At 47.1% G+C, this 17,075-nt stretch overlaps 1 protein-coding gene and 1 long non-coding RNA gene across 4 annotated transcripts in view; one reads left to right on the forward strand and one right to left on the reverse strand.

Annotated features, from left to right (window-relative positions):
* The window catches only part of fgf13a (fibroblast growth factor 13a), an 82,880-nt gene that overhangs the window by 17,669 nt on the left and 48,136 nt on the right, over nt 1-17,075 (forward strand). The gene's annotated exons all lie outside the window — the stretch shown is intronic.
* Nucleotides 1,197-14,911, reverse strand: LOC145651627 (uncharacterized). The gene is made up of 3 exons (XR_014117389.1): nt 14,815-14,911; nt 1,497-1,544; nt 1,197-1,286 (listed from the first exon to the last, which is right to left on the reverse strand). It is a non-coding gene; the product is annotated as an uncharacterized LOC145651627 (long non-coding RNA).

The following is a 17,075-nucleotide window of genomic DNA, read 5'->3' on the forward strand; positions in this document are numbered from 1 at the left end:
AGTGGATTGGCAGGCTGGGTAGTGGATTGGACAGTGTAGGGTTCTATGTTTTTCTTTCATCAAGCTTGTGATTCAGCAATCATTCAAGGACTCTAGAACTGTAAGATGCGTTTAATGATTTAGCACCGTAGTCACTTTTGCTCATGTGCGAGAGTTTGGCCTTATGAAAACACTGTTGATACCAGAACTAAAGCTCTCATAGAGCATTTTACGTGTGTGTGTGTGCGTGTGCGTGTGTGTGTGTGTGTGCGTTTTGCCCATATGGTTCGAGAGTTCTGTTATAAGGAGAACAGAAGTGCTCTCTGCAGGATCCTAAGATCTCTGGAACTCTGGTAGATTTATTTTATTTATTTATTGAGCTGATGAGCTCATGTTTAATCATACCTATAATATTTCCACTGAATTATTCATGTCCAGGCATCTAAATCTAGGAATTGAGATGAAGTTTATTAGGAGAATTATAATGTCAAAAAAAAACTTTCACATGTCCAGATGCATTGACAACAAATACTGCATCTACTCCATGTGTCCTTCAGACAGACATGAAGGAAAGACTCTTTGACTGAAGGAAAGACTCTAACTGAAGAATATAATCTAACTGAAGGAAAGACTCTAACTGAAGAATATAATCTAACTGAAGGAAAGACTCTAACTGAAGAATATAATCTAACTGAAGGAAAGACTCTAACTGAAGAATATAATCTAACTGAAGGAAAAACTCTAATTGAAGAATATAATCTAACTGAAGGAAAGACTCTAACTGAAGAATATAATCTAACTGAAAGAAAGACTCTGAAGGATAGACTCTTTAACTGAAGGATAGACTCTTTAACTGAAGGATAGACTCTTTAATTGCCATCTTTTGTACAAGCCAACTCTAATTAAGATCTACTCTGCCTGCAGTAAGTGCCATATCTGTACTTACTACTGCCTTCATATAATCCCAAACAGAATTACGGCTTACGGCAGAATTACTAGTGCCCATCAAAATTATTGGCACCTTTGGCAAAAAGGCTAAGAATTAGTGCCTTTGTGGTTTCTCACCTGGATCTTACACTGCAAACGCAAGAGAATTCCTTTTTTTTTTCAGCAAGGCAAAAGTAACCAAAGGAAACGAAATCCCGAGTCCCTTGGTGCAGCCGCATCTTTGCGTCTTCGCTTTGAATACGGAGGATGCAAAGCAGATTGCTTCCCAAGAAATCTCGCCCCGTCCCCCCGAGTCCTCCGACCTGGCTTTACTTCACGGTTTAGGTCCGAGTCCTGCGAGGTCCACTACTAGCTCGACTCTGTGCGGTGCAGAACAAATGGAGAGAGAAAAAAGAGGGAAAAAAACTGTCCAACAATCGCTTGTTCGATCTCGGGCTCCCAGCAAACATGTCGATTTTGTTCCACATGGACTGGGAACACATCACCAGGACTGCTGCAACACCTCACACCTCAGAGACACGCATTATTATAAAGACATTCAAAGGGCATAAATAAAGACTTCTACTTACCAAGAGAGGATTGTTACAGGAACGCTGGTGCATTGAGCCTGCTCCTTTCTGGAAGAATATTGTAATATTGTAATATATATGAGACATCGTTAGCTCATGCTAACTGAATTATTAGACGTCTACACATGTTAGATAAGTGTACTCGCTGGTGCATTGGAAAGTGGCCATAATGTTGATGGAGATTGTGTACATGCATTGTTGTGCTCACTGTGTGTTTAGGTTTAAGTCGCTTCCCGGCAGTATTTGGAACGACCCAGATGTGCGCGGGATGGGTTTTAAAGAGGGGAAGGCACTGATGTTGCGCTTGATGCTAAACCATGAGCACCCTCTCAGCCCAAGTCTCTGAGTGAACCCAAATAGCTTATAGTCTAGATTTAGTCCAGTGACGACTGCCTGGTGTCACCTGCAGAGCTGACACAGTCGCTGATTTACAGTGTCGTTTTGAACTCTTTTCTTGTGAGTGTAAATTCGTTCTTTGTGTGGGACTGTAATACATGTATGCGCATTGGGAAGCTGGAGGTCAGCCTGTGAGTTTGGGGGGCCTCTGCGCCTGTTATTCTCCACTAGCACTAAAAGTTTCCGGACACGTGTATTTATGTGGCGAGTAAATCAATCGCGCAGCTGCCTGACCGATCCGGGCATCCGGAATGACGGACCGCCTTGACTCTAAGCTTCCGTGTTCTTTATTACCGTGCTGGGTTTTGTACCGCATCCTCATCCCCGGGCCCGTAATAGCTTTACCCCTTATTGAAAGGTTCATGGTCAGCATGAGCAATTACTCCCTGTCTGTTCATAACGTCCTGTAGGCTGTCCGGTACATCAGGAGCCATTAATGTGTCTCAAATAAAGTTCCAGGCACCCAGGGCATGTCAGCTCAGGCATGTGCATTTCAGAGATGGTGTCTGTGCTCCCGTAGCACGGAGACATCAGAGCGAAACTTGGGTTCTCGTTATCTCCTAGTCTTAAGAACGCATGTCAGATGCACGGCCAGTCCCCTTCACATGGGCATCGTGTGGGGTTTTTATGCGGCCCAGCTGCTGAAGGTGTGATGGGAATGACGCAGAAATGCAGGTAGATGATGGTGGTTGGGGTGGTGAGTGTACCAGAAACGGGACAACCCGAGTGTGGAAGCAATATGTCTCACTGCTCTCGTCTGCAAATCGGTCTCTTTTATAGGGAAACCTAGCCCATGGCCTGGGATTCTTGCTTTGTGTGTGTGTGAGTGTGTGTGTGTGTGTGCGTGTGTGTGTGTGTGTGTGTCTGTGAGCATTGGCTTGTAACTCGCTGTCACACAGGATGCTAAAGTACAGGCAAAGAAGCTGACACCTATGATGGACTGAAGAGGGGATCAGAAATCCATTATCAGCTCTCTGTTGCGCTGTATCAAAACCGACCGCGCAGTGTCTGACCTCTGATTTAACCTCTTGGATCCTTTTGCAGTTTTGTTGAACAGATATTTTTGTCTGGAAAAGCGGGAGGGAATTCCTTCCTCTCTCGTAGCTCCAGGTGAATCTCTCCTGCTGCTCCCTACTTAACCTAGAAACAGACCTGTCTCCCTGCTCTGTCAAATGGGAGTTGTTATCTGATTGTCAGTTCCGTTCTCTCTCTCCCTCACTTCGCTTCCTCATCCTCTGCTCTTTCTATCTCTCTCTCTCTTGTTCTCGTTGCCTCTCTCCCTCCCTCCCGCTCCGTTTAGCTTGTCTCCCTCGCGACGCCCGTGGCAGACACTTGGCAGGGGTCGCCTCGGAGCTTTGTTCCCACCACCTGTAACTGCCGGTCTCCTTTGACCTGCGATCATAGCGTGCACTCCTAGCGTACTAACATGCGACGTAAGCAGCCTGACACATGGCACTCGTGCGGACCGCAGCAGCAGATATGGGCAGGTTTTCCCCGTTAGGCTGCAGTGGCCTACAGTTATTTTGTATCCCGGCGTAAATGAAGTAATGACCACATGTTTGGGACGGCATGAGCAGTTGTTTGACTTGATAATGTGTACTCTTGCTGTCTGGTGTAAACAGTAATCTCTTCTAGTCTTCCTTTGTGTTTGTGTGTGTATGCGTGCATGTGTGTGTGTGTGTGTGTGTGTGTGTGTGTGTGTGTGTGTGTGCGCGCATGCATTTGTGGATGTGTGCCTAAAAAGCGTGCACGCATGTATGTCTGCGCGCGTGCGTCTGTGTATTCATTGTGGGTAATGCGTCACCCCTGAGGTTTAAAGGCCTTAATTTAATAAGGCGGGTGATGTAAAGTCATGACGTGCGTCTGGAGGGAGGAAGTCACACACCTGCCACAGATCGACCGAACGCCTCTCTGACTCCACTGTGCCCCAGGCAAAGAGGCTCTTCTTTCTCTCCATGCTGGAGTTAATCCCCAGATGACAAAGTTAGGATGGAGAAACACACAACAGAATTTTACTGAATCTTTAAGGCTGGTTACTCTCTCTTCTCCAGAAGGGATGATGTAGGAAATTATATGTTTGCGGAGACTGTTTTTTGACATTGTTTGGTAAGAACTAGTTTAGCAGAGCCATTTATTACGCAACACGGTGTCCTTTCCTTGGGACTTTTTGTCATTTGAAGTGCATTTGATTGAAGTACTGGTAAAGGTGAATGGTCACTTATGGGGGGACACTGCCGTTTGACACTCCCAACACTCTTATAGGTGGGCACAATCCCAACACTCTTATAGGTGGGCACACTCCCAACACTCTTATAGGTGGGCACATTCCCAGCACTCTTATAGGTGGGCACACTCCCAACACTCTTAAAGGTGGGCACATTCCCAACACTCTTATAGGTGGCCACACTCCCAACACTCTTATAGGTGGGCACACTCCCAACACTCTTATAGGTGGGCACATTCCCAGCACTCTTATAGGTGGGCACACTCCTAACACTTATAGGTGGGCACATTCCCAGCACTCTTATAGGTGGGCACACTCCCAACACTCTTATAGGTGGGCACATTCCCAGCACTCTTATAGGTGGGCACACTCCTAACACTTATAGGTGGGCACACCTCCAGCACTCTTATAGGTGGATATGCTCCCAACACTCTTATAGGTGGGCACACTCCTAACACTTATAGGTGGGCACACCCCCAACACTCTTATAGGTGGATATGCTCCCAACACTCTTATAGGTGGGCACACTCCCAACACTCTTATAGGTGGGCACACTCCCAACACCCTTATGTTGCTGTGGGCACACTGAAGCCTTCCCTACATTATACGAGGACAAAATTGGAACAGGCTGACCTATTTGCCCCATTAAACAAAGCCAAAAAGGGTGCACCGACTAGGGCAGAATGTCTAAAAGTGAAGTGGATGGGTTTTTATATGCAGTCCGCAGTGCAGGGGAATCTTATCCGAATGTTGATCTGTGCGCTTCCCTCTGGCTCCCGGCTCTCTCTAAATTTGCCAAGCCGTAACGGGATGACACGCCGGCAATGGATGAGCCCTTGCAGGAGGCTGTAATGATGCCTGCCTCAGTTCCTGATTTAGGAACAGTGGGGCTGCTCACAGGAGAGTACAGCTCTGACAGGCTGGAGCTGGTCTCAGCGGTGGTGTCGAGAGCTCTCTCTCTCTCTCGAGAGCGAGAAGAAGAAGCAGCTCCATTCAGTGTTCATTCTAATGATGCAGCTGCAGACTTGTTTTTTCCTCACGGATGTCGTTGTTTATTGCTTCATTCATTCCTTTCTGAGAGACGGATACAGCTGGGTGAGGCCCCCCCTCCCCCCCCCCCCACCACCGACGCACCTCCAACTTTCCACCCGCTGGTAGTTATTTGGAGCGCGTTCACATGTTTTTTTTTTTTCTTCTTTCCTTTCCTTTATTAAAAACATTTTTTGGAAGGAATAAAACATTTGCTGAGGCAAATGCACCGTCATGCCATAACACCGGGGTTTCATTTTGACGGAGGCGGGGCTTAGGCGGCTGAGGGGCTGCATGCGAACGCCTGACTGGCGCAGGGCACCTCTCCCGTCTCTTGGTAACGATCGCGCTGTCGCCATGCAGCAAGCCTGCCCCCTAATCAGCCGTGAGCCGGCCGAGCGGAGAAGGAACTTTGTAGCAATTCAGATTGATGCCACTGTTTTCCACTAAACAGCTACTGACCGAGACTGCCAGAACCCCCCCCCCCCCCCACGCTGCCTGTGATGTCAGCGCGGCACGAGCCGCTCCCGCCACTACGGCCGCTACCCCTCGTGGCAGTCGTCATGGTGATTAGCCGTAACAGCTCCTGTCCTCAGTGTATTGGCTGGAGCCACAGCAACTCTAAAGCTGAGGCTCAGAGGGACAGAGATTCTCTGCGTTCAGTGGGGGTAAAAACCTCTCTACCCCTCTACTCTTCTACGAGTCGAAGATGTCTGCGATTACCTGTTAAGGCAGAGTCACCGTTCCAAAGTATCACGAGCTTTATCCGACACGCTCTCGCGCGCGCCTAAATGTTTTTTTAAGGCGAGACGTAGTGCCAAGCTGGTCTCCTCATACCGCAATCCCTGGCCCCGCTGACATATGCTGGACTGTTCTAGAAGGACGGAAACAGGACGGTAGGGTTGCCAATCTCTCGGCACCTTGCTGCTATGGTACAGGGATCATAAACGCTGCCTCAGGCCTTGCCTGTGGGAGATTACTTGGACAGACAAACACACACACACACACAGACACACACACACACACACACACACACACATAGAGTCCACTGTGCTCTATGTGTGTACCATATCCTGATCTGTTTGCTTTGAAATCAACATACACACACAAACACACACACACACAAGCATGCTTATGCTCTCCACAGTTTTCCCCAGTTTGGCTAATGCGGAGTCAGCACAGGGCCTGTTTTTAAATTAACATGCTGTGTCGTGATTATCTACCCTCCCCGAAGTCCTCGGGCCGCTGCCCTGCCTGTCTGTCAGATATGGACATGTGATGCTAACCGTTCCCATGGTGATGCTTTGACCACTCAAGGCTATTAGGTTCTTACTAAAAGGCTTGCAGTGTGGCTTATCTTGAGTGAGAAAACCAAGGCACAGAGACAACCACAGATACCTGTCCTGGTCCATAAAACTGCTGGAAGGCTTTGTCAATCTAAGGATCAATAAAGCAAAGGAACCAAGCGCTGCGTTTTGACGTTTGTAGATTTGCTTTAAAACTGAAGTGAATTATTGAGTTCAATCAGTCACGCGGAACATTGTTTGATATTCTGTTCAGGGCCATTCCCCCAGTGTGACAGAGTGATTTAACTTGTCCAACAGCCTTGTCCCAGGGATCAGTGCAATAACAGACACTCATCACAGTCCTCTGACCTAATCTATAATATGCCTCTGTCAAAGCATGTGTGTCCTTCAGATTCTTTCAGCAGTGTGTGTGTGTGTGTGTGTGTGTGTGTGTGAGAGAGAGAGAGAGAGAGAGAGAGAGAGAGAGAGAGAGGCAGGCAGGCCTATAGCAGCCTGCCAAGCAGAATGCTGAGAGAGAATTGTTTTCCTTTGCTGGTGTGTGAAGTGGTCTAAGATCCCTGCTGAGGCCTTCATAAACGAATCTTCTGAAGAAAAGCTAAAGCCCACCTTTCAAGCTGCTCATATTCTGTGCACTATATCATATCGCTCTCTCTCTCACTCACACACACAAACACACACACACATTCATAGACTGGCATTTGGGAGCTGATAGGAATTTTAACCATGATAATAAAACCTTTTCCACAAGCATGGCATCCAGCCAGCCCGGAGAACACTGCTCAACCACTGCACAACCACTGCTCAACCACTGCACAACCACAGCTCAACCACAGCTCAATCACTGCTCAATGACTGCACAACCACTGCTCAACCACTGCACAACCACTGCACAACCACTGTGCAACCACTGCTCAACCACAGCACAACCACTGCTCAACCACAGCACAACTACTGCACAACAACTGCTCAACCACAGCACAAACACTGCACAACCACTGCTCCACCACTGCAGGCTGAGCTATGAGTCAGACTATCGGCAGCTCCCATAAGGCAGACACTGTATGATTTCACTGCACACGTTTCTTAAACTTCAATTATGATGATGTAATCATGACCTGGAGCAGCAAAAGAACATTCACAGTGCGTGTGATGTCAGTCCTCTCTCACCCTTTCTGGTTCAGATGATGGAGTCTAACGCACACCTCTAAATTAGCAGTGCTGACACTGTATAGCTCAGAGCGACAGACGAGAGAGGGTGTGTGTGTGTGGGTGTGTGTGTGGGTGTGTGTGTCCAGGACAACACATTCAGCCCTACTTCTGTCAAAGTCACACACTAACTGATGGAATGGGGTTTGGTATGAATACTGCGAAGCCTATACGTTCATTTTGAACCTTTACAGATGGTTTTACAAATTAGTGACAAATGACGCTAATTAGTACCACTGTTTCATTAGTACCACTTATTGCCATAGCAGGCCTGGTAATGGCTGAGGGAATTAACATCAGGTCCACACTACAGAGACCCGTAAAGGGCTCAAAATATGGTTCAGCCTGGAAAAAAACTCCTCAAAACTGGGCTTTTACTTACATTAGCACATAGTGAGTGGTTGATGGGAGTCATTGGCCCATAAATCTATCAGTCATAAACCAACTAGTCTTTGGAACATTCTGTCTTTTTTTTGGTCTTGCACAACACAAGACCTAATGTTTCATTTCTGTTCCTGTTGCCCCAGTTTAATACCACCAAGACAGAAAAATCAATACCTGCCTAAAGACTTTTACCTAAACCTGCAAATGGGGAAAAATGAATTGGAATGCCGCCTCAAGGTCGTCCGAATGGTTTTCAGCCGGTTTTGTCTGGTTTCATGGGAGTACAAAAAATAAACCCGGCGAAAACTTATTTTCTCCGGAGGCTTTGGATGGACGTAATGGTTCGTGGCAGTTTGCACGTGTGTTTTCATGTGTTCTGGCCCTACTTTGCGCATGTTCCCTGTCCCATGCTTGGATTATCCTGGGAAAGACATTCCAGCTGATTCCAGCTATGCAGTCAGACCCAGTGGGAGATACATACTACATACATAAATACGTACATATGCATGCACGCACACACACACACACACACACAAAGGGCTACTTTGAAGGACTCGGAATGTGAGAGGTATTTGTAAATGGACTCCCCGGAGCACCATTCAAACCACTTAGCATTAATCTCTACAGAGCCTTTATACAAGACTGGCAGACACACGTGCGTGAGTGTGTGTGAATATGCGTGTGTGTACACAGAGGGAAGGTATGTGGATGAGGGGGTCATGGGGGAAGATGTGGTATGTCACGTGGGCTCATCTTCGTTTGTGTCTCTATGACTCATGCCCAAAGAACCTCTCTCTCCCTCACACACCACCTCCGGCCGGTATTCTGAGGGCCCATGCTGCTACGGCGACGGCGTGAGGACATCCGAGGGAACCTGGCTCTGCTATGACCGCTCCCCTGGCCTTCCGGGCCAAGTGCCAGCGTTCGACCGCTCCACTCCCAATGCCAGGCGGTTGGGGTCAACCGGCGCCAGTGGGCTGAGGGCACCAAGCTGATGAAGTCGGTGTGAAGACATGAACCCACTTGCGATCGGCTCGCCTGATGCGTGATCTTTATGGGGTGCGGCTTATACACACTTTGTCTTCTTTCTCTCCCGATCTGACGCACGAGCGGTTGGGCCGCAAACGTTCGGCCAGCTTGCAGCCGGCGGAGTGGCGGCATTTGTAACGGCTAATCACATTACGGGTCCTTCAGTCTCTGGTCCAAATCAAATCACATTTCCATTTGTGGTCCAACTGCTTGTAACCCTGACCGCAGAACACAATTGTACAATGTTAGTGGTTTTGTGGGAATGTATTTTTGGTGTTCAATAGAGGGGCAGCTCTGTGTCAAGTCTTTAGTCTTCAGTAAGGGGATAGTCCCTGCTACAGCAGCAGGGAGCGCTGCTGGGACTCGACGCGTAGAGACCACCATATGGATTGCCACGGGTAGCAGCGCTACTGACAGAGCAGGGCGAGGTCTTGCTCTGGGCGGGGTTATCGTGCACCGCCTGGACTGCAAGATGTTGACTCAGTGTGTTGTCCTGGAGCACGAAATCAATCGCGTCCTTAGCGCCGCTTTGCAGTTCCTGTCGACCCGTTTACCGTCCAGCCCGCCTCAAGAGTCCTGATGCCCACCAAACGGAAGGGGAAAATAAACAGAACCGACAACGGCGGGGCGAAAGCACAAGCTATATGTGACATAGTGGTGTGACTATTCCCAGTTCACCGGCGGTGATGACATTTCTATTTCGACGAGCCGAAGTAACACCTCCCATTTTGCGCCGTGCTAATTTTTGTGTATGATATGGGTGTGAAGTGAGCCGTATGTGCTGCGAGCTCGCGAGCGTCCCCGCTCGCGGTTGAGCTCCAAATGGAAACACTGCTTTCCTAAATACAGTGGGAGAAAATCGCTCCTTCACAATAACGCACTGGGTCGTGTCCACTTACAAGATTGTGACGAGGCATGTGTTAAACGAATTGGCTGTCTGTTTCGTGACAGATAGCGCAGATTCAACTCGTATTTGAGTTTTAGATATGCATGCATTTCACTGGGCCAGATTAGGGTTAGGGTCTCCTCGGTGAGGGCGATTATCGAGACAGGGCCCTTGGTTGCTTCATGTCGCCCGAGCTGAGGTGAGGCAGGGCCCTTGGTGACTGCCTCGGCTCAGTGGGGCGATGGGCCTAATCGCTGTGCTGGAGGAGAGAGCCTCTCTGCCAGCCTTCTGCCTGTCGGACCTGCTCCGCTTGCTGTAATCTCACTGCAGTCAGCTTTCAACGATAACGTGGAGAAATTAGGTGGGAGCAGGCCTGTGTCGAGGCCTGTGTGCTCAGATCTTGTTCGACTTAGCGGGGATGTGTTGGGATGTACTTTACCTTACATTACAAGCTCTGATTATCCCCAAGGGTGCAATTTAAATGGCAGACTAAAGAAGCATTTGCACAGGACACGAGTTTGTAAAAACTGTCACATCGTATAAACTCGATCAGTAATCCTAAAAAGTCAATCAGTAGTCCTTCAGTACACCTTCAGTACTCCTTCATTCAGTCAGAAGTCATTAAGGCAGGGATAAATGTCCCTTATTCAAAAGTAGAACCCCATCGAACAGTCCTGCACCAGTGGCAGTGAAGACGTCGGCTTGATGGGAACCGCTTGAAAGATGAATGCAGGACATGAGAAGGATCATTCAGTGTAGGGAAAGGTCAGCGTGCCTCTGGGGATGGAGGGCGTCCGTTAATGACCGGCATCACGGCTGGATGCAGCCGTGCATGCCCCCGCACGGGCTTCTGGGTAGTCTGAGTCAGGAATTGTGAGGCGCATCGCATAAAGGCAGGGACATGTGCTGATCTGACACTGTTCTCACGCAAGGTGCTCAGTGCTTTCATCTATCAGAGAAAACAAAAAATGTACAGTCAAAAGAAGGAACAAAATCAAAAGAAGGAACAAAAAGCTAAATTAAAGGCCTTGACGTGCGCTTTGTTTGAGGTTTGTCACATTGATCTGCCAGCCGGCATGCTTATGCGTTTAACACACGTTCTTGATACCCATTATAATAAGTCGAGTTGTCGCAACTCCTGGTGTATCCACTGTCGCATGTCATGCACTTATGTGAACACCTGCGGTCGTACTTTTTGCTAAAAGCAGTAACGACAGTGGCCTTGCTATAGCAGGGGGTGCCACGTGTGTCCATTGCGATGCTGGCCCTGCAGAGTGCCACGCGTCCAGCGATGGATGATTCCTCAGCGGGTCCGTGAAGTTTGCTTTTCTGAGTGAAACTAATGGAGTGGGCGGAGCCTCCATCAAACTCTTGACAGTGGCTAGAAAGCACTGGCCTTCTGGAGTGCATAAAGAACGTTTTGCCATTTCTTTCATATCCATGTGAAAGATTTTTTTTTTCCCGCTAGCTTTTTCCTGCTCAGAGATATTTCTTAGTTTCTTATTTGTTCTTATTTGTCACATACTACCAGTATATCAGAAGGCTATTGTTATTTTGTAGAAATATCTCCTTTGTTTTCATTATGGCCAGAGTGGTGTCCCACTGACTTTGTCAGGACATTGTCCTGCACTTCCCGTGTGCTTGTCTTGAGTCAGCTGAGCGAGCATGCGTGGCTCATCCCTTTGGCTCCTGAGCGAATCCACTCGCACCAGCGGACGGACGTCCACAAGGACCTCACCTTTCCCACCAGTGACCCTTCTCCTCTCCTGTATGTCTCCCCGGTGGGCTAATGTTCCTTTACACTCCCCTGCTTTCCAGCACAGATGAACGAGCGTGTGAGGGATGGCGCTACGCTGACGAGCAGGGAGCCCAGCCCTGAGTGGGTTCTTGAGTGGTGGTGTGTGTCATGAATGGGCTATGCCTGGACCCGCTTTTCTGCTCGCTCTCGCACTCTCTCGCTCAGCGCTGAGAGGATCGGCCTCTCACCAGCTCCCTCCACGTTCTAGTGCGAAAAGAAGAAAAAAAAAAAGTAGGAAGCGTGCACGGATCAAGACGGATTAAACCGATTACATCACAATCATCTGCATGTGCCGCAGGCGACTGGAGTCGGAGAACACTGTGAAACTGCTTTTCCATGATTTTTCCTGTCCATGATCTATGGCGAGATTAAGAAAATATGAAGGCCAAATGAAACGCTGTCTGTCATCACCCGGTTATATATTAGGATTACGTTTTTTTCTCTGAACATGTTGCAGTAGCTCTGTTACTTTACTGGAACTGTAAAAGCCATAAGCGTGGATGAGGAATGAGTTTCCTCCCTGTCTCAGGTCCAAGTTTTTGACCAACATCTGATTTATTTACATTTATGTGCTGAGTCATGTTCGGGCCCTGCTCTCGAAGACACGCTAGTAGATTAAGGCTTTAACAGTGCCAACATTGTGTAGAATCCCATTAGCTTCTATCAGCTGTTGATTATGGTAAACATTGTCCCAAGCAGTAATCCGACTTAACGCTCACATCTGTTTGCTCCCTGAATCAGCTGTGTGTGTGTGTACACACACACATGTGTGTAAGAGAGAGTGCACGAACTAACCGGAGCAGAAAATGAGAGTCTTTTGCTCCAAGCTGACCCACAGATGACAAGCGATTAAATTAATATCAGTTAATGTCTGGATAGTTAAGTCCCCATTAAAAAGAGAGTGATGTCAAAACAGGCTGGTGCTTCTGCAGCTGCCTCGCTAGCTTTTGATGTTGCCTTCAGAGGTGGTGTGGCGTGGGCTTCATTGATGCTTCATTAGTGTGTATGACTCAGCCCTGGTTGGATCCAGCTCTGAGCCTTTCTGCAGCCGCACAGAACATACGCGGAAGAAGCTCGTCGGGATAATGTTCCAGGTTTCGCCCCTGCTCTCATTCCCAGCACTGGCAGCCTTTTCCTGCTTGTCTGGCTGTGTGCCTTGAGCTCAGACTCTTGCCAGTGGTCCCAGCCTTAATGACCCTGGCAATGGTAATTTAGTGTTGCGAACGTGCACCGCTGCCGGTCCCTTGGCGTGCCAAGCTGGATGTGGGCGTGTGGTGCTGCTGTTTGCCGCTACCGTGCACTCATTGCAGCGAGAGTCGCCATAATTAGGTTGCTGTGCCGTTAAATACATCATGCCTTTGTGAGTCATATTGGCCTCAACATTAGGCACTTTGTTTTAGATGAATGTCCTTCTCTGGGCCCCTAATAAAGTTTATTGGGGGGGGTTGGTATAAACTCTGTACTCATCATTCCTGCCAAAGCTTGTACAAAAGGGAGGTAATGCTTTATAATGAGTATAAATCACACGTGATCCTGATGAATCCACGTGAGTTTCTGTCAGGGCACGGATGCACGTGAGCAGAGGTGGGTAGTAACACACATTTACTCAGATGAGTAGCACCGCTTTGCTTCGGTCATGAACAACGAACAGGCGACATTTTCCCACGTGGGACCCAAATTAAATTTATGAAAAGTAGTCTGCAATATATCATTTTCTTTAAGGATCTGTGTGTGAAATCGGTGCTCTCTCCTAATATGCGTTATTAATATGGAAGTAAAGTGTGGTCCAATATCTATAAACTACAACCATCAGAAAAACAGCTGAACTAAACTCATGGTGTGCAGCATTGCACAGACCATTTTGAGGCATATTTTCAAGAATATAAAGGTTTCAAGCTTATAAAAATGAATGTTATTTTTTTTGTCCACATGCAGGCACAGATGTTAGATATCTAGGACATCTAGATAGCTGGTCTGGCTAATCAGTTGCCTAACTGCAACATAACTATAACAAACAGTAAGCTCTCTAGTAATATTCACACATATTGTACAATTGCAATATTTACCTGATATAAAAAAACCTCAGCTTAAACATAACACATGAACTAAGTTGGACAACGACCCAGAGCAAAGAAAAAACGTTATTTATTATGTATTTTTGCATGCTGAATCCAGATATGTTCTCAGGGTTTTGTACCCATTATATTTACATCAATATGTATGACATTTAGTGGACGTGATCTACCAAATTGCTTTTAGCTGTCTATTTCGAAAACTCAGAACCAATTACACTAACATCATTATGTAGAGTAGGCCTATGGAAAATCGATACCAAGAAAAGTGGAGACCCTCTGTGTTGGCAGACAATTGCTGGACACTGAAGAGGTTTCTGAAGCCAAATATTCACGAAATTCATGTACAAGAGTGTACATATTTTTTATGTAATAACAGCCTTATTTATGAATAAATAATAGGTACTTATTGTAAATTTCACTTAAAGCCATGCCAGGAGAGATTTAGAACATTTGAATTCAGTGTAAAAAAACAAAACAAAACTTGGAGGACCACATGTTTATATATAATCATTTAAATGACTACTTTTACTTCTACTTGAGTAATTCTTATTTTAAAGTAACAGTATTTTTAATTGAATACACTTCTTGGCTACCCTACCCACCTCTGCATGTGAGTCAGCTTGGATGTAAATCCGATGGGATTTAGTCCATTTGGGAATACCTAGGAATTCTCTGTCCTTGTAGTGTCTGTTTCACACAGATCTTTTTTCTTTATCTAAATGATGCTCAAAAGTGTAGCAGTGAGGCATGATCCTGCTTTCTCTCTGCACAGCGTGGTTCATGTGGGCAGGCCCTGTCATCTTTAAACGCTCATATATCTGCACCAGCCCACACAGCAGAGGGTTCACTTAGGGTAATGCCATGACTGTACACGAGCTCACAAATACCGTTGGTAGGAAAGTGTGTGAGGACGGTATTCCTTTACACCCTTCCATGTGGACTTGAGGGAAGGTACAAAGAATTTAATTTCAAAAAGCCACTTACAGCACCACTTAGGAACTCCACTGAGAGTAGTAGGGCCCAGTTTACCGCTTTTGGGTACCTGGCTTCCGTAGCAGGGCAGGGGGGAGGAGAATGCCACTCCTTGTTCTCCTTCCTGCACACACATGCAAGTTCAGTCTCAGGTGAGAGCTCTGGCATTGCTAAAACAAAATGAAGCTGTCATGGTGATAAATGAATGTGGACAAGCAAAGGTCATCCCATGTAGGCCTTGCTGGACCTTTGTGTTAGTTTTTGAATGCCGTTTATCACTGTGTCTTAATTAAGCTCGGTCTTCTAAAGAAAAACGGTTCTTACAGACAAAATCCACAGTAGTTTTTAATCTAGACTCAAAGTAAATATCTGGAAGAAGGTAATTGAATATTTCTTGTGCCCACACTAAAGAAGCCACAGATTTCTGTATTCCATATTCTGTGTTACTGCATCTTATTGTGTAAGCCCGTGTACCATGTACTATATAAGGCTGTGTACTGAAAACTTCTGCCCAGTGCTGGTACTTTTAATTAGTTCATGCTTTGGAGGTGCATAAAGCATAATTCTCCTGTCATATGTGCATAATGTGATGCTCTGTTTCTGCTAGTCTCAGTGCAAGACACCTTTCAGAAAGTCCCAGAAAATCCAGGAAATGTAGTGGTTGCATTTGAATAGAGTGGTTGCTTACAGTGGCTCTTGTTGCGTGTCTGACAGTGAAAGCCCCGCATCCAAATTTTTACAACTGACCAAAGTACAATGGTCAAGGCTTGCATGAGCCTGTGATAGCCAGTTATGTAAGCACTTATCAGTCACTGAGTGAAGAGGTTCTAATTCATCACTTAACAACAGTGAATATTACAGGATGAACTTGAGTCCTTTATGAGGTATTTTACATTAAACTGAGTTATTAAGAGTCACTAGCTGGTGTAGGAGGTGGCGTAGGAGCTGGTATACGAGGTGGCATATAACCTGGTATAGGAGGTGGTGTAGGAGCTGGTATAGGGGCTGGTGTAGGAGGTGGTGTAGGAGCTGGTTTAGGAGGTGGTATAGGGGCTTGTGTAGGAGGTGGTATAGAGGCTTTTTTAGGAGCTGGTGTAGGAGGTGGTATAGGGGCTTGTGTAGGAGTTGGTATAGGGGCTTGTGTAGGACGTGGTATAGAGGCTGTTTTAGGAGCTGGTGTAGGAGCTGGTATAGGGACTTATGTAGGAGGTGGTATTGGGGCTTGTGTAGGAGGTGGTATAGAGGATGTTTTAGGAGCTGGTGTAGGAGCTGGTATAGGGGCTGGTATAGGAGCTGGTATAGGGGCTGGTGTAGGAGGTGGTATAGAGGCTGTTTTAGGAGCTGGTATAGGAGCTGGTATAGGGGCTTGTGTAGGAGGTGGTATAGAGGCTGTTTTAGGAGCTGGTGTAGGAGCTGGTATAGGGGCTGGTGTAGGAGGTGGTATAGAGGCTGTTTTAGGAGCTGGTATAGGAGCTGGTATAGGGGCTTGTGTAGGAGGTGGTATAGAGGCTGTTTTAGGAGCTGGTGTAGGAGCTGGTATAGGGGCTTGTGTAGGAGGTGGTATAGAGGCTGTTTTAGGAGCGGGTGTAGGAGGTGGTATAGGGGCTTGTGTAGGAGGTGGTATAGAGGCTGTTTTAGGAGCTGGTATAGGAGCTGGTATAGGGGCTTGTGTAGGAGGTGGTATAGAGGCTGTTTTAGGAGCTGGTGTAGGAGCTGGTATAGGGGCTTGTGTAGGAGGTGGTATAGAGGCTGTTTTAGGAGTGGGTGTAGGAGGTGGTATAGGGGCTTGTGTAAGAGGTGGTATAGAGGCTGTTTTAGGAGCTGGTATAGGGGCTGGTGTAGGAGGTGGTATAGGGGCTGGTGTAGGAGGTGGTATAGGGGCTTGTGTAGGAGGTGGTATAGAGGCTGTTTTAGGAGCTGGTGTAGGAGCTGGTATAGGGGCTGGTGTAGGAGCTGGTATAGGGGCTGGTGTAGGAGCTGGTATAGGGGCTTGTGTAGGAGGTGGTATAGAGGCTGTTTTAGGAGCTGGTGTAGGAGCTGGTATAGGGGCTGGTGTAGGAGCTGGTATAGGGGCTGGTGTAGGATGTGGTAAAGAGGCTGTTTTAGGAGCTGGTGTAGGAGCTGGTATAGGGGCTGGTTTAGGAGCTGGTATAGAAGCTTTTGTAGATTTAGATCCTTTTTCTACCATTGCTGAACTAGATGTGTGTGCTGGGATTTATTGGCAGGTTATGGTAAAAGCTATTGAACACGGTACGCTAAGACTGTGTAATGAC

Source organism: Electrophorus electricus, chromosome 16 (assembly GCF_041902795.1).
Source record: "Electrophorus electricus isolate QZ-2024a chromosome 16, ASM4190279v1, whole genome shotgun sequence".
In the NCBI taxonomy this organism is placed as follows: Eukaryota; Metazoa; Chordata; class Actinopteri; order Gymnotiformes; family Gymnotidae; genus Electrophorus; species Electrophorus electricus.